Genomic DNA, 13,169 nt, shown 5'->3' with positions numbered 1-13,169 from the left:
TTGTTGGTTGCCGATCTGTCCTCTTGATGGTGTCCTTTGCCTTACAGAAACTCTGTAACCTTATGAGGTCCCATTTGTCAATTCTTGCTCTTAGAGCATACGCTATTGGTGTTCTGTTCAGAAACTTTCTCCCTGTACCGATGTCCTCAAGGGTCTTCCCCAGTTTCTTTTCTATTAGCTTCAGAGTGTCTGGCTTTATGTGGAGGTCCTTGATCCATTTGGATTTGAGCTTAGTACAAGGAGACAAGGATGGATCAATTCGCATTCTTCTGCATGCTGACCTCCAGTTGAACCAGCACCATTTGTTGAAAAGGCTATCTTTTTTCCATTGGATGTTTTCAGCCTCTTTGTCGAGGATCAAGTGGCCATAGGTGTGTGGGTTCATTTCTGGATCTTCAATCCTGTTCCATTGATCCTCCTGCCTGTCACTGTACCAATACCATGCAGTTTTTAACACTATTGCTCTGTAGTATTGCTTGAGGTCAGGGATACTGATTCCCCCAGATTTTCTTTTGTTGCTGAGAATAGTTTTAGCTATCCTGGGTTTTTTGTTGTTCCAGATGAATTTGATAATTGCTCTTTCTAACTCTGTGAAGAATTGAGTTGGGATTTTGATGGGTATTGCATTGAATCTGTATAGTGCTTTAGGCAAAATGGCCATTTTAACTATATTGATTCTACCGATCCATGAGCATGGGAGGTTTTCCCATTTTTTGAGGTCTTCTTCCATTTCCTTCTTCAGAGTCTTGAAGTTCTTCTCATACAGATCTTTCGCATGTTTGGTAAGAGTCACCCCAAGATACTTTATACTGTTTGTGGCTATTGTGAAGGGGGTCATTTCCCTAATTTCTTTCTCAGCCTGCTTATCCTTTGAGTATAGGAAGGCCACTGATTTGCTTGAGTTGATTTTGTAACCTGCCACTTTGCTGAAGTTGTTTATCAGCTGTAGGAGCTCTCTAGTGGAGTTCTTTGGGTCACTTAGGTAGACGATCATGTCGTCTGCAAATAATGATAGTTTGACTTCCTCCTTTCCAATTTGTATCCCTTTGACCTCCTTATGTTGTCGAATTGCCCGAGCTAGTACCTCAAGTACAATATTGAAAAGATAAGGAGAAAGGGGGCAGCCTTGTCTGGTCCCTGATTTCAGTGGGATTGCTTCAAGTTTCTCTCCGTTTAGTTTGATGCTGGCTACCGGTTTGCTGTATATTGCTTTTACTATGTTTAGGTATGGGCCTTGAATTCCTGTTCTCTCCAAGACTTTAAGCATGAAAGGATGCTGAATTTTGTCAAATGCTTTTTCAGCATCCAATGAAATGACCATGTGGTTTTGTTCTTTGAGTTTGTTTATGTAGTGGATTGTATTGATGGATTTCCGTATATTGAACCAACCCTGCATTCCCGGGATAAAGCCTACTTGATCATGGTGGATGATCGTTTTGATGTGTTCTTGGATTCGGTTGGCAAGAATTTTATTGAGTATTTTTGCATCGATGTTCATAAGGGAAATTGGTCTGAAGTTCTCTTTCTTTGTTGGATCTTTGTGTGGCTTTGGTATCAGCGTAATTGTGGCTTCGTAGAAGGAATTGGGTAGTGTTCCTTCTGTTTCTATTTTGTGGAATAGTTTGAAGAGTATTGGTGTTAACTCTTCTTTGAAGGTCTGGTAGAATTCTGCACTGAAACCATCTGGTCCTGTGCTTTTTTTGGTTGGAAGACTTTCTATGACTCCTTCTATTTCTTTAGGCTTTATGGGACTGTTTAGATGGTCTAGTTGGTCCTGATTTAATTTTGGTATTTGGTATCTGTCAAGGAAATTGTCCATTTCCTCCAGATTCTCCAGTTGTGTTGAGTACAGGCTCTTGTAGTAGGATCTGATGAATTCTGAAAGATGTTTAAGGGCTGAGGAGGAAGAGAAGAGTCAGGACTGAGGAACGGAGGTGAGAGGAACGGAGGTGAGAGGAACGGAGGTGAGAGAGGAACTGAACTAAGGAGAAGTTTTAGACAGAACACTTTTTAGACAGAAGTGAACTCAAGTAGAACTTGTAAGTATAGGCACAGCATTGGGAGAAAAGGCATTGAGAGTTAGAGCAGTTTTGTGACATCAGAGCAGGAGGAGAGAGCAAGATTAGAAGGAGAATGCAGAGTGGAATAACTTAGAAACTATAGGTAACATAAATACAAAGAGAGCAATTTCCAGAATGCAGAAGGAAAGAGAAAAGAAGAAACTGCAGAGAGCAGAAGGAGCAGGCAGGCCTCTCCTTACCCTGAGACAGGTCCCTTCTTAATAACAAAGCAGGCTTAGTCTTATTAAAGGGAACAATGCTTTTTTCTTACAAACATGGGTTTAATTCATTTAACATTAAGAGGGTGGAAGCTTTTTCTTTCTCTTTGCAATAAAGATTGGATCTTGTTTAACATCCAGAATGAGTGAGTACTTACTGTACTGGTGCTTGGTCGTTTGCTCCAGATGCATATGTAGGTATAGATGTGTGTGTAAGTATATAATTGTGAGAATGTATGCATGTGTGTGTGAGTGTGAGTGTGAGAATGCTTGCAAGCTGTGCCCAAATGGGTTTGAATGGAAATGTGTAAATGAGCATGCATGAATCTGTATATGAACTTATGTGAGATTTTATATATTTGCTTATGTAAAAGGCTTTCCTTTTGAGAGTGTTATTCTCTTCTCCTGATTCAATACAAGTTTATTGTTCCAAACTTCCCCCTAGCCAGACAAGCAAGAGGCATCTGGACAATAGGGAAAGACTCTTGTAATTAATCCTTTACTTAATCTCCTGCTGTGATAAGATGAAGTACTAAGTGCCTGAGAATTCAGTCTCTGGCCTCAGAGGAACACAGAAGGTAGGCCAGCTATGTTAGCACAGTAACTTAGACTTAGATAAGTAAACTTTTTATTGTGCAGGAACCCTAAATATCTCATAAGACAAAGTCTTACCCCTGAATTTCATAAGATCAAGTCTTACCCTCTGCCGATGCTTGCTCTTCCCCCATCTGCCGCTTCAAAAAGAACCAGCAGGAAAGAAGAACCCTCGATGGGGCTGCCCCCAGCACCTAGTGCCATCCTGACTACCCTAGAGCCCAGCACTACCCCAGAGCCTGCTACTGCCACCCTGAGTCCCCCAGAACCCAGTACCACCCTGGTGCCCACAACTGCCACCCTGAAAACCCTGAAGCTCAGCACTACCCCAGTGCCCACTACTGCCACCCTGACTACCCCAGAGCCAGCACTACCCCAACTACTCTAGTGTCCACTCTCTCCCCAGTGCTTACTGCCACCCTGGCCACTCCAGAGTCTACCCGAATTAAGACTATTTTAGAACAATTTTCTTTTACCATAGAGCTCACTTTACCCCCTATCTTAGAATCCACCACATTAATAATCCCAGAGTGGAACAGCTTCCTAAATTTCCAAGAGGCGGCTCAAGCAAGTTCTGTTACTTCCGAATGCAATCCTTGTCTCGACTCTGACATCTTGCCTCCTCCCCCTGGGCTTCCATGCTCTGGGTCTCCTCTGGCTCCTATTCGCCTCTGTGGTCCCCAGCTTGTTGCTGACCTGGATCTGGCATGGGACACCACACAGTTTGGACATGGACCAATTGGCTGCATTGGCCATAAGCACACACACCATAAGCCTGGAAGTGCAGAGAGCAAGGCAAGTAATTATCCCCTGGGCTTGGCTGTTCTTCCTTCAAGGACCACTCCCTACTTTCCAGTTTAGCCTTTTCCTGTGGGTAAGGCTTAGTGGGCATGTGAGGCCTTCGGTAGCAGGAAGGTGACCCTCAGCTCTGAGTCAGGGTCGTGGTCAGGAGCTATTGGGCATGGTGGGCATTAGGTACTCAGGCCATAGTCTGTGACAGTGAGTGGAGATCCTAAGACTTCACTGAACTCTACTAGGATCTAGCTGGGATGGGGACTGAGACCATTACAGGATATCCTATTTATTTCTCCTTTATCTGAAGCCCCCTACTTGCATCTAGGCACCCAAATCCAGACCTCACAAACGGAGAGAGGTAGTGATGTAGTATAACTGGGTGGCCACAGGACCAACCTCCCTATGTTGCTTAGAACATTGCCAGGCTACATGGTCACTGCTACCACCTTGTGGGGAAAACAAAAAACTAGAAAAAGCAAACAGAAATCGAGCCTGGCTCCCATTCGTTCACACTTGGAAGAAAACTTGGAAAGTCATTAACCAGGACGGGAGCACTATCCCTAAGAGTGATGAGTAGTTTTTCGTTGTTTAACACTTTCTGATTTTCTACCAGTGTTATCATTTGTATAATAAAAATATTTTTTAAAAAAAGAAAATGTAGCTTTTTGGGGAAAATAGGAATGGTTGAAGTACCTGTTATAAGAATTCCCAAAGTCCCAACCTCTACTGTCCTGATCCCAAATACCGAACAAACTTCTAATTGTAGCAGAGGGTGGGCAGGTAGGATACCTCCACCTTAGTGATCCGTCTCCTGCAGGGTTGGGCTATCCACCAGGCTACCTCAAGTATCAACTCTAGAATAGAAAATGGTCTAGAGCTGAGAGGCAGAGCTAAAGCCTGCCTGCCTGCAGCAGAGGTGGGTGTGTTCCTCACACGCATAGCCTTTGGAACACAGCTCTCCTTGCTGGCCAGGTCAGTGGGACTGGGAAGGGGTGTGGCAGCCTGTTGGGTTTGGCTTTAGTCTTAAGTCTTCTGCTTTCAAAGCTGGATATAATGGCATCTTTCTCTCTCTCTCAAAATTTCACCGATTCTCCCAGTGAGGCCTTCTTCCGTACCTCATTTTAGTTCAATTTGGGGCTTGCGGGCCAGCTAAGGGAAGAAAAGTTGCACTTTTCGTGGTCTACAGAATGCCTTTCTCTAGATGGTTCTAGATCTTCCTGTGAAACTGACCGGATCTCTTTCCTGCTGTAAACTCTTCCAAGTAGAAGACAAACTTTAGAGGTTAGCCATCAAAGACTTCTTCACGGACTTCTCCTTCCTGCCCAGCTTCTTCTCTCACGGTACCGCGTACCTGAACCATTACAAATGTCTCATGGGTCACCTGTGCCAGCAGTAGTCCTCTTCTGAGCCCATCCTCACTCTAGCTAAGAGTTCTGCCTCCTTCTCAGCCTATCTTACTACTACCATGGAGTCTCTCTCCTAAGTTGGGCAGAGTGCAGTTCATTGCTATAGCCATTTCCAAATGTTCCTGACATCTTCTTGCTGGACTTTAAACTCCTTAAGTAAAGGTGCAGGCTTCAAATGTCACCAGGTAGCTACCTTGGGTGGCCTAGGACATGGTGTGCATGGGAGAATTAAGGAAAGTAGCAGCAGAGGCACCAGGATGCTGCGCTACCATCTTTTTGTGTTAAGGCTCTGCCAAGGGGACAGCTCACACCTGCTGCCTGCCTGTTCTCTAGCCTGGCATACAGCCCTCAGGCTGCCTTGCACTTCTCCTGTTTGACCTTTCCATAGCCCTTTATCCTCCAAGAGGTCTGTAGGATCCTTGAGAGCCTGGGAATCACAGTTCTTTAAAAATGGATGAACAAAATCACGTTCCCTAGCCAAGCCATTTTCTGATCAATATTCTTTTTGCCTCAATCCTTAGGTTTGACTCCAGTATATCCTGTCAACAACTCTTTACCTCTCACTCAACCACTGTGGCTCTAGCCACACAAGTCCAGGGGTTTTCTTTGTTGTTGTTTTGGTTTTTCAAGACAGGGTTTCTCTCTGTGTACCTGGGTGTCCTGGAATTCACTTTGTAGACCAGGATGGTCTTGAATTTAGAAATCTGCCTCCTGGGTGCTGAGATAAAAAAGGTGCACCACTGTGTCCTGCTTCAATTTAGAATTTTTTTTTAGAAAATTTATTTTTTTAAAAAATATCTATCTATTTATTATATCTAAGTACACTGTAGCTGTCTTTAGACTTGTTACAGATAGTTGTGAGCTGCCATGTGGTTGCTGGGATTTGAACTAAGGACCTTTGGAAGAGCAGTCAGTGCTCTAAACCACTGAGCCATCTCTCTAGACTCAATTTAGACTTGTTATCCCTTCTCTCTTTATGCTGGAAAGGCAGATTCCCAGAGGCTTTTCCTGAGAACTGTGATGCATTTTGTGAGTCAGCTGCATTTTGGGCCAAATGGCTTGCAAACATACACAAGGCCCAGTTTCTTCTTCTTCTTCTTCTTCTTCTTCTTCTTCTTCTTCTTCTTCTTCTTCTTCTTCTTCTTCTTCCTCTTCCTCTTCCTCTTCCTCTTCCTCTTCCTCTTCCTCTTCCTCTTCCTCTTCCTCTTCCTCTTCCTCTTCCTCTTCCTCTTCCTCTTCCTCTTCCTCTTCCTCTTCCTCTTCCTCTTCCTCTTCCTCTTCTTCTTCTTCTTCTTCTTCTTCTTCTTCTTCTTCTTCTTCTTCTTCTTCTTCTTCTTCTTCTTCTTCTTCTTCTTCTTCCTCCTCCTCCTCCTCCTCCTCCTCCTCTTCCTCCTCCTCCTTCTCCTCTTCCTCCTCCTCCTCTTTTTCCTTTCTCCTCCTCCTCTTCCTCCTCCCCCTCCTCTTCCTTCCTCCTCCTCCTCTTTCTCCTCCCCCTCCTCTTCCTCCTCCTTCTTCCTCCTCCTCTTCCTCTTCTTTTTTTCTGTCAGCTGTGGAGTTACGACTCATTTCCATAGTATTTTCATAAAACCGGTAGGTGGTTTCCTTTAATAATTTTGTTAAAAATTCCAGTTTGTTTTCCAGAGATATCAGCTTCTTTGTGTAGCTAGATACCCCTATGATCCTCAAGACTATCCAGATTCAGGGTTGGCATTATCCATTCAATTTATGAAGTCCTCAGAGAGGGGGAAGGGCACATCCTTCCACCATAGTCTCTTTTGTCATCCAGACAGCTTCTGCTCTCTCCTTTCTCCTCAGCTCCACCTTGGCTTTCCCCAGAGAGAGGGATTTGCTGTGTTTCTTAGGTCTCCTCAGGAAGAGCCAGGGGCAGATGATCCTAAGCACCAGGCCAGGCCTGGCAAGCCAGAGCAGGGGGTAGAACAGATTAAAGTTCTTTACCACAAAGGAAGAAACCACACCATAGAGGGAAAGTAAATAGAATAGCCTGGGGTAGCAGAATCCAGGCCCCCTAGGGCACATCAGCTGTGATAGCAGTGGGTGACTGGGAAGCCTGGCACACTAGTCCTGGGACCTTGTCAGATCAGCCATGGAGGAAGAGATGCTCGTAGGCCTTTTTCATCTGTCCTGAGAAGATGAAGTTGAGGACAATGTGGAGGCATAGTGTGGTGTGAAGCCCTTCCACAGGCCAAAGAAACCCTCACAGCGGACGACTTTCAGCAGCACAACCATTCTTGTACTCTGGCTTTCCATTGATTATTCGCATGTTTAGGATCCGAGTTTTGATGATGTCCACAGGCATGGAAGCAGCAGCAGTGACGAGGCCACTGGTCATGTTGCTGCAGAAGTGGCGCAGAATATTGTCAGAGAAGAAGCCTGAGTCCAACAAGAACTGCTTAGATTGGGAGTAAGAGGCAAGCTGGGCAGCATTGACAAGGACAGCTCGAGCCATGGGAGGGATGCAGCCCCCACCACAGTATGGGGACTCCTCCTTCCTTGGCAATTCTAATTAAGGGCATTACGCATGTTTTATTTTATTCTCTTCTCTTCTCTTCTCTTCTCTTCTCTTCTCTTCTCTTCTCTTCTCTTCTCTTCTCTTCTCTTCTCTTCTATTCTATTCTATTCTATTCTATTCTATTCTATTCTATTCTATTCTATTTTATTTTTGTAGCCAGGGCACTGGTCAGCTGGAAGCCGGCCATCAGCAGTCGTCCTGATGAGAAGGAGCTACCTCAGCTGGTGTTCCCACAAATGCACCAGTTGCACCTGCAGTCACACCAATCAGGTCTTTCAGGAGAAAGCCAGTGGGTGTACCATCAGCCCCAGTCAGGTGCTCAAACAACACCTTGGTATATATGCCAAGGCGAGTAGTGGTGTAGGTAGCATGGCACAGTAGGCCGACTGACAACCCAGTGTAATTGCCCTTCAGCCCTTCTGCCTTCAAGATGCTGGTGAGGGCATGGAAACTGGTTTTGTACTCTCAAGTCTTGACCCCCTTCACCACTCAGCTGTGTCCTGTTCTTCACCAGGTCCAGGGGCTGTACAAAAACTGTAGCACCCATCCCATCCATGCCCCCAAACAGGAACTTGACCGACTTAGGAGACGTACAGGGTTTCCTGTCTATCTGGCCAGCCCCGGGACTCACGCCGTCGCCGCCATTGCCCCTTGATGGTCTTTGAGTTTGGGTCTCATGCGCGCACAGCCCCGCTCCCGCCCAAGGTGACACCAGCACGCAACAGGGTGAGAGTGTGCTCGCACATGCCCCTCTGACAGACAAATCTGGCTCAAGAGAACAGCCCAATAGGAATAACAATATGAACCAACCAGTACTCCTAGAGCTCCCAGGGACTAAATTACCAAGCAAAGAGTACATATGGAGGGACCCATGGTTCCAGCTACAGAGGATGGCCTTGTTGGACATCAAAGGGAAGAGAGAGAGGCCCTTGGTTCTGAGAAGATTGATTGTCCTAGTATAGGGGGATGCCTGGACAAGGAAGCAGGACTGGGTGGGTTGGTGAGCAGGGAGATGGGAGATGGGATAGGGTGTTTTCCAAAGGGAAACCAGAAAAGGGGCTAACATTTGAAGAAAATACCTTAAAAAAGGCATTATGATATGATTAATTAAATTCAAATTGCTTGTTTTAACTTTATGTCAGTTATAATATTTTTTCTTCTGTGTTCAATCGTATTTTTAAAGATTTGCAAACTACAAAATTTAAGCTAATTCTGTATGTCTTGATTCAGCTAAAGTGTAAATAATAATCTTGAAACTGAAAACGTGTGTTTTAATCTTTTGTTTGAAAATCACTCAGCCTGACTTTTCTCACTTTAAGAAGGTGAACTAGATTTGGGGGAAGCTGTTCTTATGTTATTTGAGGTTTTTTGGGGTGTGTGTGTGTGTGTACATATATGCTTGTATGTTTGTGTGAGCTCATATGTTTATATACATGTGGAAACCAGATAATAGCATCAGGCATAATTCCTTACTGGTTGTGTTAAATATTTTATATTTTATTAGTTTTTTTTACAAAATATTATTTTTATTGTTTATTTAGAAATTTCACACCATGTAATCTGATCACACACACTTCCCAGTCCTCCCAGGTTTGTTTCCCGACTGATTTTCCCCCTGAAAGAATAAGAATGAGAATGAGACTAAGAAGAGGAGGAGGACGAAGGGAAGGGAAGAATGAAGAAAACAAATCCAATCTGTGTTGCCCATATACTCACTGGAGCAGGGTCAAACTCCCAGTGGCCAGCCTCTTAAAGAAAAGTGAGCCCTTCTCCACCTGTACTCTGCAAGAAACCCTCAGTTGTGTAGAGCACTCTTTTATTCAGCATTCTTTTACTATTGTTTTTAAATATTTATTTATTTATTGTATATGAGAGTCCACTATATCTGTCTTCAGACACACCAAAAGAGGGCATTGGATCCCATTACAGATGGTTGTGACCCACCATGTGGTTGCTGGGAATTGAACTCAGGACCTCTGGAAGAACAGTCAGTGCTCTTATCTGCTGAGCCATCTCTCCATCCCTACTTTAGCATTCTTATCACAATTCATAAGAGCTCTGTTTGATGGCTTCCTCTTTATACTGTTACTTTTTTTTCTTTTTTTTATTCGATATATTTTTTATTTACATTTCAAATGATTTCCCCTTTTCTAGACCCCCACTCCCCGAAAGTCCCATCATCCCCCTTCCCTCCCCCTGTTTTCCCACTCAACCCTTCCCACTTCCCTGTTCTGGTTTTGCCCTATACTGCTTCACTGAGTCTTTCCAGAACAAGGGGCCACTCCTCCATTCTTCTTGTACCTCATTTGATGTGTGGATTATGTTTTGGGTATTCCAGTTTTCTAGGTTAATATCCACTTATTAGTGAGTGGATACCATGATTCATCTTTTGAGTCTGGGTTACCTCACTTAGTATGATGTTCTCCAGCTCCATCCATTTGCTTAAGAATTTCATGAATTCATTGTTTCTAATGGCTGAATAGTACTCCATTGTGTATATATACCACATTTTTTGCATCCACTCTTCTGTTGAGGGATACCTGGGTTCTTTCCACTTCTAGCAATTACAAATAGGACTACTATGAACATAGTGGAACATGTATCCTTATTACATGCTGGGGAATCTTCTGGGTATATGCCCAGGAATGGTATAGCAGGATCTTTTGGAAGTGAGGTGCCCAGTTTTCTGAGGAACCGCCAGACTGATTTCCAGAGTGGTTGTACCAGCTTGCAACCCTACCAGCAGTGGAGGAGTGTTCATCTTTCTCCACATCCTCACCAACACCTGCTGTCTCCTGAATTTTTAATCTTAGCCATTCTGACTGGTGTAAGGTGAAATCTCAGGGTTGTTTTGATTTTCATTTCCCTAATGACTAATGAAGTTGAGCATTTTTTAAGATGCTTCTCTGCCATCCGAAGTTCTTCAGGTGAAAATTCTTTGTTTAACTCTGTACTCCATTTTTTAATAGGGTTATTTGGTTTTCTGGAGTCTAACTTGAGTTCTTTATATATATTGGATATTAGCCCTCTATCTGATGTAGGGTTGGTGAAGCTCTTTTCCCAATTTGTTGGTTGCCGATTTGCCCTTTTGCCTTACAGAAACTTTGTAATTTTATGAGGTCCCATTTGTCAATTCTTGATCTTAGAGCATAAGCTATTGGTGTTCTGTTCAGGAACTTTCCCCCTGTGCCCATGTCCTCAAGGGTCTTCCCCAGTTTCTTTTCTATTAGTTTCAGAGTGTCTGGCTTTAGGCCAGGCATGATGGCACATGCCTTTAATCCCAGCACCAGAGAAGCAGAGACTGGTGGATCCCTGAGTTCGAGGCCAGCCAGTGGCTTCCAGGACACCCAGGCCTGTACGGAGAAACACTTATCTCAAAAAATAAGGCAACAACAACAACAACAAAAATCTAATAAACGAACTCTATATACTGTTACTTTTTGAGGCATGAGGTAGGGAAATAGTTGTCACAGAAGTTGTCTATGTCTCCTTTTCTCAACTATCGGTCTGGAGTTTTGATACCACTATAAAAGTAGCTTCCTTGTCCTTTAAAGTCAGCAGGAGCACAGATCATGAACTTCCACATGGCTTCTGTTGACAGGACAGACCACGGACATCCACATGGACTCTGCTGTCAGAACTTTCTGACATTCAGCATGGTCTCCAGTGGCAGTTTACCTTGGGGTTATCTTTCTTCTGCAGTACAGATCACACACTCCATCATGGTCCTTGGTCATAGCACAGGCCACAGACATCAACATGGCTTCCAGTAGTAGCAAGGTCCATGGACATCAACTTGGTTTTAGGTGGCAGTACAGACCATGAGTCTCAGACAACCCAGAGTTCTGTGACAAGTGTGTTTTCGAGACAGGGTCTCTGCTGGTCTGGAGCTCATTGATTAGGCTAGGTTTGCTGGCCAGTGAGCCTCCATGGGACACCAACATTCCTGTTAATTCTGAAGACTGAACTCAGGTCCTCATTGTGCAACCCTTAGAATGTGTGATGCTTTCAATGAGAATGGCCCCGTAGGTTCTAATATTTGAATAATTGTTTCTTAGTTGATATAACTGCTTGGGAAAGATTCGGATGTGTGTCTGACCTTATTGAAGGAGGGACATATGTCACAGAGGTTTCAAAAGCCCATGCCAGGCTCAAGTAGCTCTCTCTGCTTCTTGCTCATGGATTGAGATGTGAACTCTCTGCTACTGATCCAGTTTCATACTGGCTGGTCTGCTTGTTGTAATGGTCCCCACCATGATGGTTGTGCACTTACCTGCAAAGAAGGTAAGCCCCAAATAAATGCTTTCTTTTATAGGTTACTTTGCTCATTGTGTCTTATCACAGCAATAGAAAAGCAACTGAGACAGTATGCAACCTTTTGATTTAGGTTGGGTTTGAAAATTAAGACAAAATTTGGATCAAGCTCTGAGTGGCATCAGGGTACACCTGAAAGGAAAAGGGACAGGCTACTGAGATATGCACCAAATTTGATACACAAGAGGTATAGAATACATGTGTGCATGCATGCTCGCATGCACACACATAGAATATATGTAATATATATTCTTAGTTTCTTCACCTTAGTATATCAATTTAAATATATGTCTTACTTATAATTTGATCACATGATAACTACATGAGATTTTGTTCACAGTGAGCATGGCTCAGTGAGTCCCTTATTGTTCTGGCTCTCTCTCTCTCTCTCTCTCTCTATATATATATATATATATATATATATATATATATATATATATCCTTCTTTCTCTTTTCTGAGACATGGTTTCACTGTGTTGTAGTCTTGGCTGGCTTAGAACTCTCTATGTATATCAGGCAGACCTCAAACTCACAGTGTCCCTAACTCCCAAGAGATGGAATTAAAAGTGTGTGCCACATGCCAGACATTATCTGTACTTATAAGTTTTAGGTGTCCTTATGGTTTAAGATTGATCATATATATGTATCTATTTTTAGCTCTATTTATCTCATACTAGTATAATAAAAAGAGAGAAAATATAGAAACTCAAAAGAATAGAATGAACAGGACAGGAGAAAAGGCATTATGCAGACAGGTTTATTTATTTATTTCTATTTAGCTCTTTATTCATGTATTCATGTATTTGTTTACTGAGACAGGTTCTTGCAATGCAGCCCTGTTGCCCTGGAATTCACTCTGTGTAGTAAGGCAGCCTTACACTCTATGCAAGGATATACCTGTGTTTTTTCCAATTCAGAGGGTCTTGGGACTTAGAAACTGTGAAGAGTGTGGCAAAAATAGGACCTTGCTGAACTCAGAAAGGAAAGCTGTGGTCCTGGGTCTGTCTTTGCTCTGTCATCATCCCTGAGTCATCAGAATAACAGTTAAGGTTTCCCTGCTTAGGAGAGCAGAATTATTGTCCTAGGAAATCTGCATTGCAGATGTGCAGAACCTGGAGATTTTTTAGAGGAATCGCTGGGTGCGGGGCTGAACATGGGAAATTAATAAAAATCTGTACCTATATATCTGTCCTTGTCTGTGAACATCACTGCAGAATGTGGATAGTGAGGCACCCAGGTGTGTTGGTCTCAA

At 43.5% G+C, this 13,169-nt stretch overlaps 2 pseudogenes; one reads left to right on the top strand and one right to left on the bottom strand.

Annotated features, from left to right (window-relative positions):
- Window positions 1-2,922: 2,922 nt before the first annotated feature.
- Window positions 2,923-4,226, top strand: LOC127691199 (platelet glycoprotein Ib alpha chain-like; annotated as a pseudogene).
- A 2,945-nt stretch (window positions 4,227-7,171) lies between these two features.
- Window positions 7,172-11,364, bottom strand: LOC127691153 (mitochondrial 2-oxoglutarate/malate carrier protein-like; annotated as a pseudogene).
- Window positions 11,365-13,169: the final 1,805 nt, after the last annotated feature.

This window comes from Apodemus sylvaticus, chromosome 8 (assembly GCF_947179515.1).
Source record: "Apodemus sylvaticus chromosome 8, mApoSyl1.1, whole genome shotgun sequence".
Taxonomy (NCBI): Eukaryota; Metazoa; Chordata; class Mammalia; order Rodentia; family Muridae; genus Apodemus; species Apodemus sylvaticus.
Note: the sequence above shows the minus strand (reverse complement) of the source record. Positions and strands in the feature narration are given on the sequence as shown.